The sequence below is a fragment of the Pipra filicauda genome, unplaced genomic scaffold (assembly GCF_003945595.2).
Source record: "Pipra filicauda isolate LSUMZ 115617 unplaced genomic scaffold, ASM394559v2 scaffold503_size409916_pilon, whole genome shotgun sequence".
Classification (NCBI taxonomy): Eukaryota; Metazoa; Chordata; class Aves; order Passeriformes; family Pipridae; genus Pipra; species Pipra filicauda.
In genome coordinates, this window is record NW_024104647.1 from 123378 (window position 1) to 144886 (window position 21509).

Genomic DNA, 21509 nt, shown 5'->3' on the forward strand with positions numbered 1-21509 from the left:
AACACAGAGCTCTCAAACCTGAACAGTCTCAAGATGATTTGTAGATAGTTTAAAATAAGCCAGACTCTAATCCCAGTATTGTACAGATCAGTTCATTCACAGGAATGATCTCCTACTTTTCACAAAGGTGGTTCGTTTCTTCTTATATTTTCTTTATTTTCTCATGTAAGGATCAGCTAGGATTAGTGCGCATCAACAGAGAAAGGACAGACAGACAGATATGGTTCAAGTCTCTCACACAGCCGTATTCCAGCAGTGCTGGCAACGGAGGGGGCTCTGATGCTTTAGCCCTAGCTGAAACTCTACACTGTAGGTTTTGGCAGTTTAAAAGCTCAGCATTTTCCCCTTCCCAAAGCAAAACCTGGAAACAATAGCAACAGAAAACCTGTGTCTCTGACCCAGACTCTGCACTATCTTGAAGTAATAGATCTAATTCATGCAGAAATTTACCCTAATATCCAGGGACTGACCAGCTCTGTATAGGGAAGAGTAGGTAATTGTGATATTTGTGGGCTTATTTTCATTATTCTGCTTGTTCCTTTTTACTTATCTCCATCCAGGCCTCTCAGTCTTCATCTTGTATTAGTGTAAGTGCTGATGAAGTACTTTTCTTCAGCTGCTAATGTGACCACTCCACAACATAGATGCAGCTATTGCAATCACATACATAACATTCCAGAGTTGCTAGAGCCTCCACTGCTCTTCCACGAGTCTTCTTGGTCCTCTGAGCAGTTGTAATTTCTTGACACTTACTGAAGGTCACCTAGTACATTGTATAATTTGGTTCAGCATTCAAAGTTTGTGTATGAGTAAAAGTTCTATATTGCCATATGGGGCAATATGGAGCTGCTTATTGGCCGTTTTACACATTTGTAATATGCATCTCTCAAATGCAAGAGAGACCGGAAAAGGAGGCACTCTTAGGAAACTTTCTAGAAAGATGAGGCTTTCTGCAGTGCAGAATAGATATGGTGGTTTTGCATGAACTGCTGTTCCAATCAGCATGGCAGCAGTTGATACCCACCTTGCCCTGACAGCATTCATAACACATGGGCAGATAAATGGGTTCACAAGGAACAAGATATAGGACAATGCAGCCTATAAATCCCTTGTAATCTGAGTAGTTGTTAGGTAGAAAGACTTCCCAGTTCTTACACAAATCAATGAGAGTCTTCCTTTGTTTTCGCTGTCACAGGATCTGCATCAGAGCGATGCAGGAGGCAAAGCAGCATTGCACATGGAACCACCATGTCTGTCCCCACACATGTCAGCAGGACTGGAGGCTGGCTGAGCTAGGACAATATGCTTGCTTTTAAGTACCCTCTGCCTAGAATGGCAAGGGAATGGAAGTTGTTTAAATAATCAGTATGAATTTTGCTTAGGGGAGAAATTATTTTCTAATTTGAAGTCAGTACTGCTTTTCTCCTAGGGCCTTCTCTGCTGAGACCTCAAGCTTTTAGTACCTTGCTTACAACAAATACAGTAAACGTTACAAACCATTTTAGCTATCAGTAACTTAATTGACCAAGACAGCTTCTATGGAATTAAAGAGACAGAACAGTTTTCCCTTAGATACATATACATTAAAACTAGAAATTACTTCAGCCAGCTTCAGCCATAATTATTATGTTACTATTTTGCAAGCAGTAGGGATTTTATTTTTTTTTTTAATTTAGGTTAAATGTTTTACTATTGGCATCCTAATAGCTTTATTTCTTGCCAGCAGAGCCAGATCTGAGATGAACCTTAATGAACTGGAAAATTGCCAGCATTTTTAGTAAAACACCAGCAAATAATGGATACATGATCCAAAAATTTTGCTGATGACTTTTTCCCCTCACTTAAAATGCCAATGCAGTACATGTGTGAAGCAGAAAAGGTCACATCAGCCTAAAAAATAATGTACATAAAACCAGATCAAAGTACAGAAGACCTAAGAACAGTTGTTGTATTATCTGTGTGGTACACTTGCTTTCCATCTGCACATGATCGAAATACTGCTGCAGCAGACATCAGCAGCATATTTGCAGTTGACTCAGCCAACTGAAATGTTGTCAGGTGTGACAGTAGCACAGACCTTACTAAGCTACTTACTACCAGCTGAGCTAGTGTTTCTGGAATTAATCTTTTCCCACTTTTTAAGGTCTTTTTAATTGTGTTCCACAGTGCTCAGTGCTTGACTGGTGTTCTCTTATTGGATGCCATTTATCTGGACACAGTCTTTCAGTTCAGAATCCCTCTTGTGAAGAAGACACATCCCCATCCATTTGTGGTGTGAGTGTAGTCATGGTTTATTGTTCCTACACCTGCAATTCTACTTGGGCAGCATCTCCACCTTTCGCTGTGACAGAATTTGGAGCTTCATCCCAGCTTTTCCTGATGTACAGTCTCACCCATTCTCAGATGCTCTGCAGTTGTTCACAACAAGTAGCTTTGCAGCAAGTTATGGCTTGATGTTTATGACTTTAGGACTGTAAAACACTCTTGAAATCTTCCAGTGTCAAATTCAGGTACAGATGATGTACTAGCACCAACCTGGGATCACGTGACAAATTTGAAATTTGCATTTGGATCAGGCTTCATCAATCCATAAATTTTATCAGTTTGGTTCACGTGTACTTTTTCACTGGCCATACCAAGTTTCCCATAGGTTTCACTGAACCAAACTACAGACATATAAAATGTATTTTCAATCAAAGCTCCCATGTTAATTGCTGGATATTGTTCTATGCTCATTTGCAACATTTAGGAAAGTTTAACATTATTCCAAAAATGAATCTTATGTAGCTTTTAAGATAGCTACTTTTCTGAAAGATCTCTGCGGCTTTTTTTCAGGATACACTGAATTTTTAGATGCATGGAAATTGGACTTTGCCCCTTATAATGTTGTCTTCTCATCCAGAGACTAAATCTCTCAACTCCTTGATTTCCCTTTTTCATGTGCCAAGAAACAACAGAAGTTTTATATTGTTTTATATTCAACTGATCTGTCACAGTTGCAGCTCATCACAGTGACTGCAGTGATTTTTCTCTTGCAATTCATATACAACTACCCTAGTACACTTTGAAAAGGCTTCATGCTATTTTCTTGTGATTCATTTAAGGTTGTGTAAACGACATAAGACAAATTGGTGTTCTGATGTATGGCGGGAAATTGTCAGACAATTGTGAAATCCTCATGTCGTGGTGATGCTCACTGTCTTGATCCCAGGGTCAGTGATCATTCAGCAGAATTGGAGATGACTTGGGGAATTTTCTTCTAGTCTATTAGCAGGGAGGACCAGAGATAAACATTTGCCTTTGTGGCAAAGGTCACCTTGGCCTATTATCTCTTGCTGGTTTGTTCCTCTATCATGGTAGAGGTTTGAGAGTATGCCCTTACAGGACACACAGATTTGGGACATAAGAGCATGCTTTTCTGTGGCTGTTTCTTTCTGTGGTGCAAGCACCCTGGTGTCAGGAGGAGTTTGCCTAACCCGAGCCATCACCACTTTAATAGGGCAACTTTGTTACTATGATGGACTGTGATATACAGCATGTCAGCTTATATGATTCAGTAGCCTGTCTGGGCTAAAAGCTCTGTGGAAGTTTAAAGCAGAGGTTTGATATGCTGAAGCCTGCTGGGGATGACTGCTCTTTATTTCCTGGCAGCACTTACATTACATCAATTCATGTTATCACATGCCTGATCTGTAAACCAGCATCAGTGTCCATTCATGCCAGCAGAAACATATTTTTAACCAGACAAGAAAGCATCAATTAAATTCAAAAAACTATTTGGAAAATCCACAAACTAATTGAGAATATTAACATAGCACAGATCAATTAGGGTAGGAATGGGCTTCACAGCTCCTTGGAGCAGTTTTATGATAGTGGAAATTTATGATGCAGGAGGGAAGGAAAGGTGCAGGTGAGACCTAACAACATTGCTTTTGAATTGCAACTCAGATGGAAATTCTGACCGATGAGAGAAGTGTTATGCTACTTTCTGGATGCCAAGACTTCTAGCACCTGCCTGAGAAAGTTAGAAGTGTTTTGGTGTATGACCACTCCTTACTCTCCAAGAGTTCTTTGTTTGCCTTCCGGTGTAGAGCTGTGATCTCCAGCCCTCCCTGAGGGCAGACAAAGCCGAAGAGTCATGTAATTCTAGCAAAGGACCAGGACAATAGTTTGGCAAATATGAGCTTATTCAAGTAAGTAGAAACAACTTTGTAACGTCTGACAAGACATTTTAGTTTCTGTACTCATATTCCCATTTATAAAACAGAACTAGAATCACTCCACCATCACAAGGCTCTCACAGTAATAAGGACCACTTATGTTTAATGGATGTACTTTTGGGTAAAATTTTGGACATGCTCAAGAGGTGAAATTGGGTGATCAGTACATGTTTCTTTTCCCTTGCATCACAGGCTCTCAACCTTGAATGTAATGTATGACCTTAATGTAGTCAGTTCTGTGTAAGATTGGAAGGTTACTTGGCATTTTCTGTTGAATTGTGTATCTAAAATCATATCATTATTTTGCACGCTCTCATCAGGATGCTCTTTTATTCGAATTTGACATCCTCTCAGAAATACTTTTTCTGCAGCTCCTTACTTTCACTGTTTAAATATATACTTTTTACAACATGTTGGTGTAAAGAAAGCCTTCACTAAGACTGCATTTCAAATCTGACAAGTACTTTTACAATTTTATTATCATTTTCTGAAGTTCAGAAAGTGCTTTGGACAATGATTTCTGTTCTGTAGCTTCCAGTGCTTTATAGGAGCTTTATGTCTTTTATGGCTGATTTCTGCCTATAAACATATTCATAAAACCTCTCACAACCAGAAACAATCATCTATTTCTTTAAAGACTAAGTATAATTGTCTATTTTGAACTGTGCTATAGGAATGTTTTACGCAAAGGCATTATTCTACAGAGAAGCAGTCTCTAACCACTGTCAGTTTGTGTAACATACAGTCTTGATTTATTGTTTTGACAAGCTATGGTCTGTAAAAGACTGTTAGTGGAGTTAACAATAGTGGATATAACAATAGCTTTTACAAACTGTCATCTACCCATGGCCCCATGAAATCTCAGAATTTTTTTCAATGAAAAATGTCAACACTGCACACAGTCTGTGAGAATGCATTTGCTCATATTGGATCATATTGTCCTGCCTTTGATAGGATTTCAGTGTAGAGGTTCTGTACAACCGGTACATTTTCTCTGAGGACCAGTTCAGAAGAGATAATGTAACCTGTCAGACTAAAAGAAATAAAAATCAAGGATAAAAAGCTGCTACTGGTTACATTTTAATTAAGGATTTAGTCAAGGACTTAGTTAATTCTACATGCTAGTTGAATTGGGTAGATTGAGATTTGATATACAACTTTTCAGTGAAATGTTCATAGCGGCTTATGCCACCCAAGACAAAGGGCACTAATTTTGTTCCTAATGCCTTTATGCTGCAGTGCAAAGTATCTATGTTGTTCTGTTTCTGTGGAAACTCATATTTCCAATTTTCTTTAACACTTGGAGCATCATGGCTGGCATAAAAATGTAAACATCTAGAATGTAATGTTTCTAGAGCTGTTAGCCTGCTGCTTCACACAGGTATTAACTTTAGAGCTTGACAGCCTATATACCCACATTCTGGGGCAGATTCATAGAATGGGTCACCAAAACTACCAGTAATTAGAAAAATAAGAAGTTTCTGGGCATTGTTTTAATATGCCTTTACATAAAAAAGACTAGGATGGTGGCCAAGAAGAAGACAGAGATATGTTGCTCAATGCATGCAGGTGAGCTATTTAACACTGTCAACATGCTATTGATAGAGATGACTTAACTTTCAAAATTATTTAAATCATGTCTGAACAACTTTCCACAAAGAAAATCACCTTTTTAAAGCAATTATTTTTATTTTTAATTATATATTTTTAAGTCATTTTCTCTAGGAGGTTCATATAGAATTTGGTGACACCTATTGGTACTAATAAACAGAAAACCAACACCCTTCTATTATATTCTGTAGTGTTTATTGGCATAAAGTTGGGAGCAACCGCTGTATTCACTTCCATTTCTATTTGGTTGTTGCAGTTTATTTAGTGATCTATTGCTATCTGAAACCTCAATCTAGTGCTGCATTTGCTTCCAACAGAAGAGAGAACAAAGACTGAACCAGTTCATTTTATCAGAACACTCTGTGCCAAACCACTTTCAAATCTGTAAATTGATGCAAGTTCCATACATGCTCATCTGCCCAAGTTTACTAATACTCTTCAGCATCTGTCCAGTATGAGCAGTTGGGGTTGGGCGGGACTGTGTGTGTGTCATTTACCCCTTGCTCTGCAGGGTCTGCAGGAACTCTACAGTATCACAGTGCTTTTCCTCCACTGCTCGGGGTTCTTTTTTCAGAGGCAGTGATCAACTAAGCATGACATAGAAGCATCTTCACCTGCCAATACCTTCTGATTTTTTGTCTGCACAGAATAATTCTGACTGTCCAGCTATCTTGGTGTAGGATCTCCTTAGCCCTGAGGTGAAGAGATTTTTCTGTCTTCTACTCTGAAGAACTTAACCTGCCAATGCAGCATGTGCTGGAAGCATGAAGAGAAGGAGCTGAAAAGAAATTTATATATAGACAGTATTTCAGTACTATTCTTACAATATCCACTCAGAAACTTTCTTACCTCATTTTAACCCTTTTAAATTTTGTCATATACACTGGGACCAGACCTTTTAAGTACTTGAGGACTCAGGTCAGTTCATTGTTCATTTTCAAGTAAATTGTATTCTTTTCTTGAGTTTCTCTTACTAAGTAGTGTTTTCTAAATCTATGATGGTTATCCTTGCTCTTCTCTGGACTATTTCCATACTGAGAGCATACTGCACCAGCCAAAGTCTTATCATTTCCTAGTAGAATAGGCAGGTGATTTTGCCTGTCTCAGAGACTATGTTCCTGTTTATATTTCCTTGACAGTACTGATTCATGCCAGGCTTGTACTGTGGTGTAATCTCCACATCATTTTCTGCAGAACTGGTATCTAGCCAAGTGTTCATCATCCTCCTCTTGCAATTCAGATTTTACATGTCTAAAGGCAAGGCATTTATCTTCATATCTGTTTCAAGTACCATGTCCAAAAGGGTGATCTGTCTTCATTATCCCTAGATCCATGTGATATTTTGTGGCTGAACATTTAGAATTTTGTCTTTTTTTCTTTGTTTACTTCACTTCTTCAATTTGGTAAGATTTTTTAATTCTGATTAATCCTCCAATTTTTTACAGCCTATTGCAGTGTTATTTGTGCTTTACTTGAGGTTTATGCAAATGGCAAATTCTGTTCTAAATCCTGATTTCAATAATGTCTGTTTGGTCCATGCCAGAAATCAAGATATGTGAAATCCCTGGCTTTCCAACAATCCATTTTTTCAGCCAAAAATGCAGCATGTACCACACTGTGGCCCTTGAAAATTTGTCAGATTTGGACACCTTGCTTCCAGCCAAGCAAACCTTTTTAAAATGGTACAGAAGAATTGCTCCACATCCTGTAAATGGCATCAGATTTATAGCACAATGGCAGGTGGCTCTTCAGGTCCCTTTCCAGCCCTGAGATCAAGATCTAGGATACAGTTATGCATAAAGCCCTTTTTAAAGCTCCAGGGAATAGAACTGCTGAATTGCACCATGCAGATTTTTAATGCAACACTGAAATGAATCAGATGCAGGACAATGTTTGCAGATAATCTCAAGACAATTTCCATTTTGGAGTCGAATTATAAGCTATTAGCACTTTTGCATCTCTGACAGCAATTACATGTCTTCCATATTTCTGCAGTTGTGAACCCTGGCAGTTTATCTGTGAATCAGATCTTTTATCTGAGACTTGAGTGAGAAAAGAAGAGTGAATGCATATTTTTTTTTACAATCTTAGGAGAGTTCAGCATAGGCATTGACATGATGAGGACCTTAGAAGTAAGACATGAGAGATCACATTCTGAATTATCCCCAGACAAACTAGCACCTGCTTTCTTTTCATGTAAGCAACCAAAATATCATTATTCTAGCTGGAAGACAACTTTTGTCAAGAGGCAGGGTAAATGCCTCCTGCAACCTGTGAGGTGAAAATTATGATAAACACTCGGAATTTTGCTATGTTTGTTTATTTATAATATACTATGCATATCTTTTGAGAGACAAGGAACAAATGAGGCTTAAAACAGTTGACATTAGCTCTTCCATAAACTGCCAAGACAGTGTCCTTTGTTAGGGAACAAGATTCATGTATCAGCTTTGCTCATTTCTAAATATACCTCTTTTGTTTTCAGCAAAACAGCAGAGAAATACCTCTTCAAGTGAATTATTTGGAAAATCAACCCTTCTGATATTTTCTGTTGTTAAGGTGGTGCATCAGTGCTATTTTCAGTGCTGGAAAGTCGCTGTAGGCATGAAATTTCACAAGTCCATTTGCCCCCTACAGAGAATGAGATGCCTGCAAGGAGAGAGGAGACTCCACTCCCTCCACTCTCCTAGTTCTTCAGCAGAAAGTTTAGCTGATGCCGCAGAAATTCCCTGGCTTTTTTGTGCTAGGGCAAATAACCACTCTGTTTTCCCATGAGTGCAAATGACCTGTGGACATGCGGTGAATTAGGAGTGGAAGAGTTGGTGATAAGCCAGGAGGAGCACAGTGGGAGAACAGTAACAACATTTTTCCCTTTCAAAGCACTGCAGACATGCGAAGGACCTCTCAGAGTACCTGAGGAAAAGGTAAATAACGGGAAGAAAGTAGTTTGGAGCAATTTTTTCAGACCATTGTCTGGGGAGGACTGGGTAGTGGTTTTGAAGAGACTCCAAAGGCTATGAAGGAGAGCAAACCCTAAGCTGTCAGCCCACAGGAAAAGTTTCAAGTCCCCAGCGTTCTGCTTTGCAGTAGGTTTTAATGCCTAGCCCATTATGTAGTTATTTTTTTGACAGAATGACAGTTTTAACAGCAAAACTGCTCAAAGCACAATCTTTGTTCCTGATTTGTTCAAAGGGCATTCAGAGAAGACGAATAGTCCTTTGTTAGTTGTATATATATATAATTAGTTGATACATCTAATTCATATGGGCCCTGTTATTTCAGGGGTGTTTTCATTTTACCTTAAACCAAACAGCATAACCAAAACAAAGATGTTGTTATAAATGTTCAACTATATTGCCTTAATTTTTACACTTTATCTTATATTGCTACTTTTGTTTGCATTTCCATTTCTGCTACAGATAGGGATATTATTATTCTATAGCAGAGTGATGTTAAGAGACATGATTGTCTGTTTTGTATATCACAAGATATTATTGCTATTGCAACCAATTTCCAGTATGAGTTCCTGTAATGGTAATTTAATAGATTCATAAATTTTTAATGCCAAAACAGAGTATTGTGACTGTCTCAATGGAAGTAGTAATACTTTGTATATGTACTGAAAGGTAATACCATGCTCATAATTTCTGTAGGCATGAAAGGACTCAAAACTTGTCAAAATGTGAGTAGTGGATACCTGAAACTATACTTTTTTTTGATGTGGTGTAACAAGATACTGATCAAGCTTTTTAAAAATACTTGATTTTACATATTCATGTATTAGAAATTATGGATTTTGATCACCTATTTAGCTTTTTGCCTTATTACGTTCATTAATACTTTGTTGGATACGAAAGTTTCCTAAGCTCTGCAGGTACAGCTGACCATAGGCTGTAAGAATGTCTGTGGCAAGGAAGGCTGGTAGATGGGCTTTAACTGCAGACAGATTTCATCTGTCTCATCTAATGCTTATTAAGAAATCTAACCTCGGATAAATTGTATTATACAAACCTTCAATTGCATCAAGGACTGCCAAGTAGCTGTTTTCTCCTTTCTTGGACTTACATCTCCACCTACTGGATGATATGACAAAGTCCCATCAAAACGTTAGTTTAAATGAAGCACAAGTAGTGTTTTGCCTGTAAAAGCTTTTCTTATGATATTAAAATAATGTATAGCCACGATTTTCAGGAGAGGTTTGTTCAAAGTTGTTTGGCCACATATGTAATGAAGCCACTGATTTCAAACTCACTGACATCATATGCATATTAGCCTAGGTCTTAATATAGAAAGTACAAAAAAAATTTTAAATCAGAAACAAGTACCTATCTAAAACCACCTATGGAGCCTTTCAGTGGGAATGCATGAGCACATCCAACAGCCAAGTACACAGCAGACCTATAGAAAGTTATTCCTGTGCAACTCAAAGATGAATAGTATGACAGGAATGATGTCAGTAGAGAAATAATTTTTTAAAAGAGAAACTGAAAAACGTGTTGTAGCAAAGAACTCAGATGACCTGTCATCTGAGAATGCAAAAAAGGGGGAAAGAAAAAAAATCCCAATGTCGGTTTAGAAGTTAGCAAAGAGAAAAGGCTGAATTTTGGTAACAAAAAGTTCAAAGGGAACTGAATTTCTTTCAGAATAGTGTCATCCATTGGTAGCAGTAGAAGAAGAGAAAAGCTGTTTGTAGAAGCTGATGATCATAGGTAAGGATGACTCTCCAGTGTGAAAACAGCTGTGAAAAGGGCAAATGCAATCCTGAAACTTATTTTGCCTATAGCCTTTGGCCCTGATTACAGAATATTTCAAGATCCCAGCTGCCCTCCTCTCCTTTTCCTCACAAGTCAGGATATCATCTCCTCTCATTCTCACATGGGTTCTGTCATGCTTCTGTTGTCTTTAAGACACTACAACTTTTTCTTCATATCCCGAGGGAGAAGGGGAGAACATTAAACAGGCACAAAATTAGAGAACAGAGTGTTCTTTCATACCTTAATTTTCTCCAAAGATTTTGCTTTCTCATTCTTTTTGATGGGGAATTCACCTGTTAGAGATGATGTCACATCCTGTCTACCTGCACCTTAAAATCTTTTGTCTGGCATTTCTACTTAATTAGCAAGTTGCTAGCTTCAGAAAGCTTCCTACTAAAGACACATTGGTAAAATCTTAACTATTGTGAGGAATATAAAGTACACAGTCTGCCTAGTAGTCATATAAAGAATAAATACAGTACAGTGCCTGGTGAAACTAGAAATCTACTGCTTGGGCTGAGTAATAGTAACTCTCTCCCATTCACACATACACAGAGTTAGTTTTACAGGGGTCAGTTTAGATTAGATACCACATCAGATGCATATACAAAAAAATCATATGAGCCACTTAGAATTAAATACCTTTTTCTGCAGAGGTTTGTGTTAAGCAGGACTAGAATTCAGATGGTAAATGATGTAGGTTTCTTCTGAATTATTTTTTTTGTCTGAGCAATTTCTTCAAATAGTTGCAAAAATAAAACTAACTAGGATCATGCACTGATCGGAAAAGCAACTACTACCCAGCTGGAACAGGATTTTTCCAAAAATGTGGAAGATAACTGAAAGAAGTTTGAAAGGTACTGTAGGTATCTGTATGTATGTACTGTATGTATCTGTAAACAATAGGTACAAGCAGAAACATAAATTATCTAATGAGACAATCACTGTAGTTTTTAAGATGGCTGATTTTTGAACGGTTTCATTTGATGCAAATAGGGAAAGTTAATAATAAAACTTAATTAAGTGAATTTGTGAATTTCTGCATGTTGTGACATTCCGGACATAATAGAGAATCCAGAATACCCTAAGATGGGAACCGAAGCAGAATAATGTGGAGTTCAACCCATAAAACTGTAACACCAACAGGACTAGAGAGCTTCCTGCAATTTGACAGCAGCAGAGATGATGCTTCAGATCTCTGAAAATGCTGGTCTTTCTGGAAATTAATTGAACACACCTAAACAGTCGGGTTATTTAAAAATATTTGATCTGTCAAATAATTCCTGGTCTGTTGCTAAAGAGAGATCACATCCTGTTTCAGTGTTCACTTCATTGGCCTTCTTCAGCCTCTTCTCATAAAATACCAGCTCCATATTCCTCTGGTTGTTCTGGCACAGCTCTAAGTTTATTTTCATTTCTCTGTTTTTGAAAAACGCAGGCCAGATTTGTATGCAACATTATACTGCATGCAGTCCTCAGGAGTTGACCTATATCTGCTGGAACGATCTCTACTCATAGATCTTAAAGTTGTCTTTACCCTTTCCAAGGCTTATCTGTTACTTGTTTCTTCCATTCCTGAACAATCTGACCTTGCATATCTCAGATCCTAGGGACAGCTATTCTTGCAAATGTTCAATTGATCCACTTGTGGTTCTCATAAGGTAGTCTTTTTTATTGCTGGATGTCACTGCTAATGCATATGTGTCTTGCAGCTATCTGCATTTGAATTTGCAAAGAATTTTTCAGCCATCCAATTTTCTATCTAGTCTTTCTCATACTAAACTTAAAACACTCTGGTGCTGAAGTGTTAAGACAGAAGCATCCGCAGAGGACTGCTGAGGCCAGGTTTTGCCACAACATATTAGGCTTTCTTCCCCCATTTTCTCCAGCTGTTACCCTTCTTTATAATTTATCTAATTTCAATTAACTAGTTTATTATTTCTTTGGCAGAAATAATAATAATAAAAAAATCTAACATTTCCTAAAATATTTTTTGACATTTAGTTATCACGTTTTAATTTAAGGAAATAACACAAAAATAAATGTCACCAATACTTAATGTCAACTTGAATCCCTTTTGCTTGGTCTTCAGTTGATGCATACGTACCTTTGTTATCTTTAAAACATGTGGAAAACATATTTCAGCTTTCTGTGTACAGGCCTTATTGGAAAGCGAATGGGTAGCAGTATATTCACACAAGTGAGGAGAAAGGGCACTACCATACAAGTTGATTCAGTTGACTGGTCACAATAAATACAGCTCAGAATGTGGAACTTTTGATCCATGCAGATAAATTTCAAAATATTATTAATGAAATAATTTTGAGTCACAGCTATGCTCAGAAAAAAGTACATGCAAGTATTTTATAAGATTTTAAAAAGAAACTGATTTCAACAAGGAAAATGTTTTGAATTTGAGATTTCTGAGTGCAAGTGTCAGTGTTATGGAAAATAAATGAGAAAAACCAGAAATGCCAGCATAAAGCCAAGTGTTTTGTTAGAATTGTTAGGTTTTCTTATTATCAGAAGTAAGCTTGATTACTGAGTAGAACATCCTGGAGGACAGGCTTAAATTAGCCATCCATCCATGTTAGTTACCTGCAGGAGTGATGTCAGAGTTGGCTCCAGGGACACTCCATCTGGTGTTCTCCAAGCGAAATACTGAATGTCATCAGTCTGAGTGCACCTTGCAGACACACTTTCCTGTCCTGAAGGTAGGGTCAACACGCTCTGATAACAACAAGCAGAGGAAGTGAACCAGGGAAAAGTTGTTTGAGACGAAGGCTGTGATGTCTGTGGCTTCCCCAGGTTCTTCCAAAATTGGAGTGATTGTGTGATTCTCATGTCAAGCACCCAGAAACCTGCAGATCTGGGGCATCATTGCTGGTGCAAATGATCCTACTGGATACAGCATTACTGAAAAGGGTGGGCATATTCTTCTGGGTCTCAGAAGCAGCTTAAAATTCAGAATGCTCCCAGGAGTGCTCTGCTGGGTACAACAACTGCTGTGTTTTGCAAATCTGATCTAGAGTGAGAAGGAGGAGGATTTGTGTGGTATGCAAGATTATGTATGCCTACTATGACATTTTGGACAGGCAAGAGACAGGTTTATTGACTGACTCTGGATGAGGGAAGAAGGGAAAAGAAAAGGATGATGGTAGATATTATAGAATACTTAATCTGTGTTTAAACCACGAAATTTAGGGCTGATTATGGTGGTGCTCAGTTGATGGTTGGACTAGATGATCTTGGAGATCTCTTCTAAATTTGATGATTCTGTGATTCTGTAATCATAAAGAAGTGAATAAGGCTGTCTTTGATCATGGATCAGAAATTTGTAAAAAATACTAAATAATCCACTTTAAGTTATCTTAAATATAATAAAAAATATTAATATGGGCTTTTCAGGAACTGAACCTGTCATAAAACTTTAATTACCTTCTTTGACAGGGGATGTGGTGCCATGAGACACAGGGAGAAAATGAGCTCTCTGCTGCTGGATTGCGGAGACAGTGCTCTTGCTGTGGAACAGTCTGTCACTCTGGTGACTTGGTGCTGCCTCTTTTGCTTTACAATACCCACCTCCAGGAGCCATGTAAACTCAAAAAACCCCTTCATGCTGAGGAAGAAAATGTTTAGTTTTCTACCATTTGAGTGAATTCAGCAGTTTGAGGAGCATAAAGCTGCTGTTCCATGGGGATCAGATGACACACCTGCAAGCTATAGCAGGGAGGATTCGAGGAGTGAGCAGAGGATGGGTTCTCTCCCTTTGGTAGCAGAATGACATTAGATCTGTTAAGCCATATGAGGAACTTGGTTACTTAAAGAATAGGGAGGCAACAAATGTGATTTTCCTTCTAAGGCTTTTGATGTTGCCATAGTTACTTTCTCATAAGGTTTATAGAGTGTGGATACATCTTTATTTTTCATCAGATGACCACATGACAAGTTGAAAAGAAATTGTTGTCAAAGAGTAGCTGTGAATGGTTTGAGGTTAAACTTTGAAATACTGATGCAGGTCCTTGAGGCAAATGTCTCTGCAGAACCCCACATCCTAGTTCTGTTCAGTGTCTTCATTAATTGTCTGAGCAATCAATTTTTTAAAAACAAGTAAGCTGGCATTAGCAGGGGCTTACAGGTCTTTGAGAAGAGAGAGTCAAAATGGTCCTGGCAAATTGAAGAAATAATTAGAAAAAAAAAATGTGAAATTCGGCATTAAAAAGCAAAGAGCGCCACAGCCGAGGAGAAATTTAAAGCATAAGTGCAAAGAGCTAGTTAATCAGCACTGTGACAGAAAAGGATGAGAGTGTCATATTATTAAATGAAGTTCCATTTTCATTGTGTGATGTGTTAACATCCATAAAAGTTGCAGGTAAATACTCCAGTTCGTATATCTGTGAAATCACAGGTGCATTGCTGTGTCCAGATTTGACCACCATACCTGGGAACCATGGAATAGTCGTTTGGAGACTCTAGATGAACTTCAGAACAGAGAGGACTGAGAGACAGAACATTGTATCTGTCTTCTGATATGAAAAAAGTCATTAAAAAGAGGATAGTTTTGAGTTGTTCCCATGGAGACTGGGGCAGGTTTTCACAGTGGTGTCATTGTTCCCCCATTGTTTATTTACTGAAGTTTGCATCAGGCAAGAGGCAGTGTGTGACATGGAGAAGACAATGTGGTGGTTCATTAGCCCTCAATGTTGTATGAAACTTCAGTGGCAGTGGTACTTGTGCACAACTAATTGTTTTGCTATGCAAATTGCTTTTCCACAGACAAAGAAACAGTGCTTAGTGATTTGTTGAACTCTCCAGCTCAGTCAAGAGACTTAATTTAGTAACTGAGATGTAGGGAGGAGTGTTCTTAATTCACTGATGTACTTAATTTATGTATTTGTTTCCTAGGAGGGAATTATAACATAATAATTAAACCTTTTGTGATCAAGTCAGTTTGCAAGGCTACAATAACAGGGAATGTTTAACTTGAAAAAGTTTTAAGATTTTTATTACTGTAAAGTAATTAAAGGAAAAATTCAAATAATACTTGAAGTTAACATTAGGGGAATGTGTGAAATCATATTTCAAAGGATTTTTAGTGTAGCTTTCTGCATAGTACCCCTGAAAACATTCTATTTGGTATTATAGATCAGTATAGAAGAGGCCCAGCTAGAGTGGTTTAGTGACTGAGGAAAGCCTTCCTCATGTATCAGTTTCTGAACAAATATGGTTTTTTGCAAAAACTGATATTTCAAAGGATTATTTACATCAGTAGACAAGCCATGCATTTGCTGAAAATAGATTATTTCTATGTTTTGCTACTTGCTGCAATAGATCATATGCTGACTTCTTATTAGAAAATATATTTAAAAGATCTTATATTAATATCCATCTAGAGTATAAATTAGCTGTGCTGCATCGATAAACCATAGCTGGTAAACTAAACTCAAAACCTTTCATGCAAGAAAAAAAATGTTCTATATTCCTTCCTCTGAAACAGGAGCTTTTTATTACATACATTATTTGTCAAGAATATGATACATATTTCTTTCTACATACTTGGTTGTTGGCTTTTGTCTTGATAATGAAATACATACACACATGCTCTGAATGTATCTTGACAGTGGAGTGAACTTCATTATTCCACAGAGATGTGAAGATCTATTGTGAGAATACTGGCTTGGTTGCATAGTGTTCATCATGTGGATGCCATTGCTCATGGCAATAGGAGTTTGTGGAGGATGACATTATTCATTTGGAGTTTTGCCTGGCACCCATCTTTATTATTAGCACACAGCAAATAGTGTGGTGATATTGAAGAACTACCAGGATTGCATACATGGATCTTTTGCTCACATCCACTGTGTGCTTTCAGAGTTGTTCAAGTGACCGAAATAAAAACAGGAAGACTCTTTTCTTAATTTTCTTCTTAGTCACGACTTCAGATGACACTTGTCTGTAATGAGAGTCTGTGTCCTATAGCAATTGTCTTTAAAAGCTGAGCCCCAAATAGATGGTGCATCTCTTGCATCAATTGATCTCTGACTTAATGAATCCCACAGGAAGTGAAATCAAGTCTCAAGGTGAATCTCTCGCCTGTGGTGCAGGAAGAGGAAGGTTGCTTTCTGTATTGCTTCTGCACGGGGAGTTGAAGTATGCTGAGTTTTCTTCTTGGAAAACACAGGTGTATGAACCACTCCCAGATTAACGGGAAGGTATTGGTACAGACAGGCTGATGTATGGAGGAAGAAAACCACTAACACAGAGCATGCTGTGTCAGATTTGCTTGAAGCTGTTCTCCCTGCTCTGGAAAGAGAAGCAATGAAGACAAAATGCTGACCTCTGTGAAGCTCATTCTTCTTTTAAGAAAATGTACTTAGTCTTTCTTTCTTGCCATTACTCTCTGTCAAGAAATCGTGTCTTCCAGGTAGAGCAGGTTTTGGCCTCCAGGAATAGTTGCACTTGCAAGTAATGGAAAGATGTTGTCAGGAATCCAGTTCACCTGACCTCAAAACACAGTTTAGTTGTGACTGTATCGCTTTTCTGCCTCCATTGAGAGATTAAGCCTCATCACTAAACAGCAAACTCAGTTATGAATGGGGTTCTTTTAGCAGTACTTGAAAGCAGATTTTTTTTCCCTTTGGCTTGTTTGCTTTCCCACTCACTCCTAATAATAATTGTTAATGGAATAGCATCTTATGTAATTACAGTTGAAGCATGGTTCTGCTTTTAAAGTATAGTTATGAAGAGAAAATATTTGTAGTGTTCTGTTTCGTTTTATTTTTATTTATAAGCATAGCATTTAGAAGAATAGCATCCTGTGTCTAGCTGGATAAGGAAAGCTTTAAAAGCAATTCTGTCAATGCTAATAATTTCAATCTTTGGCCTGCAGTTCTGCATTTTATAATGTACTTATTTGTGTTTTGCAATTTGTATTTAATTGCATGTCTCAAGAAGGCTCATGCATAACATTCTTCCGTTAAATCTTTCATTAATTTTATTTTGTTGCCAGCAGAATATGGCTGAATGCTACAGCAACTGCTTTACAACTGTAACTCTTCTCCCTTATTACTGGTTATGACAGCCGACAATTTACTGTGTGTATTAAGTTAGGTTCTGTGTTGTTGTGTAGCTGAAATTTTTAGCAAAATATTTTCACAAACATAGAACTGACCTAATTACTGTTTTTCTCTACAGTTTCTATGGACTCTCTTCAGCTAGCTGGAGATAAGCGGTTTGAAAATGTATTCTCAAGCAAAGTATTCAGATTTATTAGCTTGTGGGTTATGGCATCATAGCTCTCATTTCTGTTTAGCTGGTAGTGAGGAATTATTTTTACTTACGAAAGCAAGGGAAGAACTGCCCTAAGTGGCAGGAGTGAAACCTGCTGGTGAGATCCATGCTCCCCAGCTCACACCAGCCGCAGAGAGAAGCATCCCCTGAGAATTCTCCCCTTTCAGGGGAGTTGGCAAAGCTACCCAAGTGGAGAGTTGGGGAACGAGCTAGAACAGGGTCACAGCCAAGTATTCAGGGGACTCAGATCAAGAGATCAAAAAGAAAGGAGGTTGTAGTGACAATGTAGACACAAGCAGTCCTCTCCTCAGAGGATTTCTGTCCTTTGGAAGCATACAGGTTTTATTCAGTTAGCATAATCCATGCTGACCCTGGCCACCAAATAACAGATTGTAATCTCAAAGATTAAGGGTAGGTTACTTTATCACAAACAGAGGTGATGTAAGTACCTGCAGAGATAAAGTGACGTCCCATGGCGAGAAGTTTTTGTGCAGGTGGAGCAGTTTGACTCCTTTGGGGAAACAGGTGATTTAAGGCGTGAAGCCCATTGATGTGCGGACACCAAGCCGGGGTAACAGCAGCACCTCAACCTCTCACTGAGATTCATTTCACACTCCCAAGGACAACCTCCATGTTTGAGGCCAAGAAGCTGGGGAAAACTGGAAACATCTCGATGTGGACTCAGGGCCTTAGAGCAGACACTGAGAGTTCTCTTTGAATCTGCATTTGAAGTATTTCTCAGAGGAGCTAAGAAATCCATTGAATCAGAAGCACTGAGCAGTCTTTGTGTAGTTTGTAAAATGATAACAGTACTACCAATTCCCTCCAATGAATATCATCTACTTAATGAGACTATCTGTCAGTAACCATCTACATGATATAGAGCCCATTTGTTTGTGGTGGTGAATGTGGCCATGATGGAGGAGATCAAATGAAACGACAGTTTCAGTGGGGCCAGTAGCTGCCATTTCTAACAAAGATTATTCTGATTATTTGTTATTAAGGATTTGCTTTTTCTCGTGGTTTTTTTGTGTTGGTTTTTGGTGGGTTTGGTGGTTGGTTTTTTGTAACCTCTTAACAATAAAGCCTTTATAGGTCAGTTACAAGAGTCCTTATTACTGTTCAATTTACCTTCCAGCCAGTTCAGGATTTGAAACACCATTTTTTGTGCTTTCTAATGTAATTATGAAGTGATAAGACTATCACTAGCAAATTTCTATAAATGATTCAGGGACTACTGATTGCCCCAGATTTCTCCAACTCTTCGGATTTTTTCCATATAGTATTAGTCTAGATAAGTGGAAAAGAATAATTTTTCCTGAAAGCAAATTCAGACAGGAGTCTTGGCATTTGAGTTAATGCGGTTGCAGTGTGTATATGTTACTGTTTTCAGTTGTCAATTTTTTCTTGCAGTATTTTCATTATAGTTACATATAGGTTAGGGTGACCCCTCCTGATCCATGTGCTGTTACATGGCGGGCAGTAGGACGATGCTGGCACAAGAGTAGCTGGGCTGTGTGAGACTCTGGATCTAGGAGGAAAAAAGCATGCAAGGCAGCTGCAGTCTTTGTTGGTGAGTCACCCAAAAGCCAGCTGTGTACCCAGTCCAGCCCTGATCTCGCATCAGTCAGGATTACTTCTGGGATCTCCCCTTATCCTGCTTTTGATCTACTCCCAAAGGTCCCCTTCTGCATGCTGTTCTCAGAAATGTATCTTGTACATCTTCCAGCTAGATAAAACTTTTAGTGTTAAGCTCCTGGGGTGAGGGAGGTTGGCTATCTCCCTGGTGGAGATGCTCTTCTGTGTGTGAGCACTTACACTACATAGGGATTCTTGTTTCCAACTCTGAGACCGGTATGGTTTGCTCAGCAGAGTTTCACTATGGCCTGTGCAAATTAGCAGAACTTTATTCCAAATTCATTATCCTTATGTGCCTTCAAGGTCAGGTTCAGAGTTCACATACACAGCTTAATTTCACTGCAAATGATAATGAACCAGGAAGGTTCATTTCTCTGGTTTTCCACAGCCTTGCCTGTCCATCTTTACAACAACATCACATTAAAAGCAGATGTTGTTATGGGACAATCAAGTGCTCAAACTCATCAGCTTTCAACTGCTTTATCCTTCACTGAGAAGTACTTTCCAGTGTTTTTTCTGTCAGTTCCATTTTTGGAAAACTGCTTTCACTGCTTCGAAGTTTTTACAAGAAAATATTGTTGTGCCTCTGGTGCAGACTAGGAGAAATCTAATTTTGTTGTAGTAAAGTGCCTGCCTCCCCGTTACCCTCCATAATGTGGTAACACAGCAAATTAGAGAGCTTTAATAAATGGCAATGATGCATCTAGGAGTACATTTCCAGAATACTTTTGGTTGCATATTTGCCTCTTCAGGCATAATTTTTTTTGCCTTCTTAAATCTTAGTGCCAATGTCCTTGAAATCTTTGACCACTGGCAAATGGATGACCTCCTTTTTGTAATAATGGTTAAGCTACTCAGGATTCAGTCTCCCTCTCTGTCATCATGGAATCATTTCAGGCTTCTGCATTAATCCTCAAGGACAGACATAAATGAAACATTAAAATTACCTTTTGTCCCCATTTCCTGCCTGCATTTGAAGCAGTGTGCACGCATGAGGGTAGAGTGGGGACAGTTGCTGACAGTACTACTGAAGAACTGATCAAAGGAATAACATTCATCCACATCCTCAGCTCCATGGCAGATCACAGCCATATCATTAACTGTGTGTCTCATCCACTTAGCCTGGTGTGAGAGCTCTGTCTCCTTGGTCAGAGTCGCCAGGGGCAGTTGTGGGACCCTGAAAAGAAACCAATTCCATCAGCTTGCTAGGCAGCAATATTTTTAGAGACTTTGCTAAAAAATAAGGAGCAGGTTATTGTAACTATACTTCCACTTATTTAAAATCTTTCCAACTCAGAAATGTTCTGGAAATGGCCTTCACTAACGATTTAGTCTGATCTGGTGTGTGAACAGAGACCTGAACAAAAAAGAAAACCCACTGAAACACCAGGTGCCATTTCCTTGTAGTACTTCGATACTAACTCTTCTCATTTGCCGACCTAAATCATTCAGTGTTGCACAAACAAAGCTTCAACCTGAAATACTGCAGGAAATCCAGAGCAAGCAAAGGCTTCTCTTTTGTGTGGAGTTTATGGTGGTGATTGTAATTCAGCTACCCTTTTGGTCTTTTTTCAAAGTTCTCAGCTGTTAGAAATATGCACGTCGTGCTATACAGTAGCACGATGTGCTACTATATAGCTACTGCTATACAGTAGATTTATGAGAATGACCTCTTTTCCTCACCTGCAATTTATAAAAAGACCCAAGCTGCAGTTCTGCACTCCCTGTGGAGTTCATATGGCACGGGAAACAACACAGGCCCAGTGGACACAGCCCCGCTGGTCCTGCCCACAGACACTACAGGGAGCAGTGCTGCCAGAGCACATTGTGGTTGTGCTGCCTTGGTCTGCTTGTGAGCTCATGTTGGAGGGTGTGAGCAGTGCAGAAAAGGCTGTTCCTGCAGCACTTTTTAATCCACAGTTGTGATGTCACTTTTACACGTTATGTACAAAGCTATTTGGGAGGGCTGTGATGTCTTTAAATCTACTTTCATCTG

At 38.6% G+C, this 21509-nt stretch overlaps 1 protein-coding gene across 2 annotated transcripts in view; it reads left to right on the top strand.

Annotated features, from left to right (window-relative positions):
* Positions 1-21509, top strand: part of GALNTL6 (polypeptide N-acetylgalactosaminyltransferase like 6) — a 129255-nt gene that overhangs the window by 45466 nt on the left and 62280 nt on the right. The gene's annotated exons all lie outside the window — the stretch shown is intronic.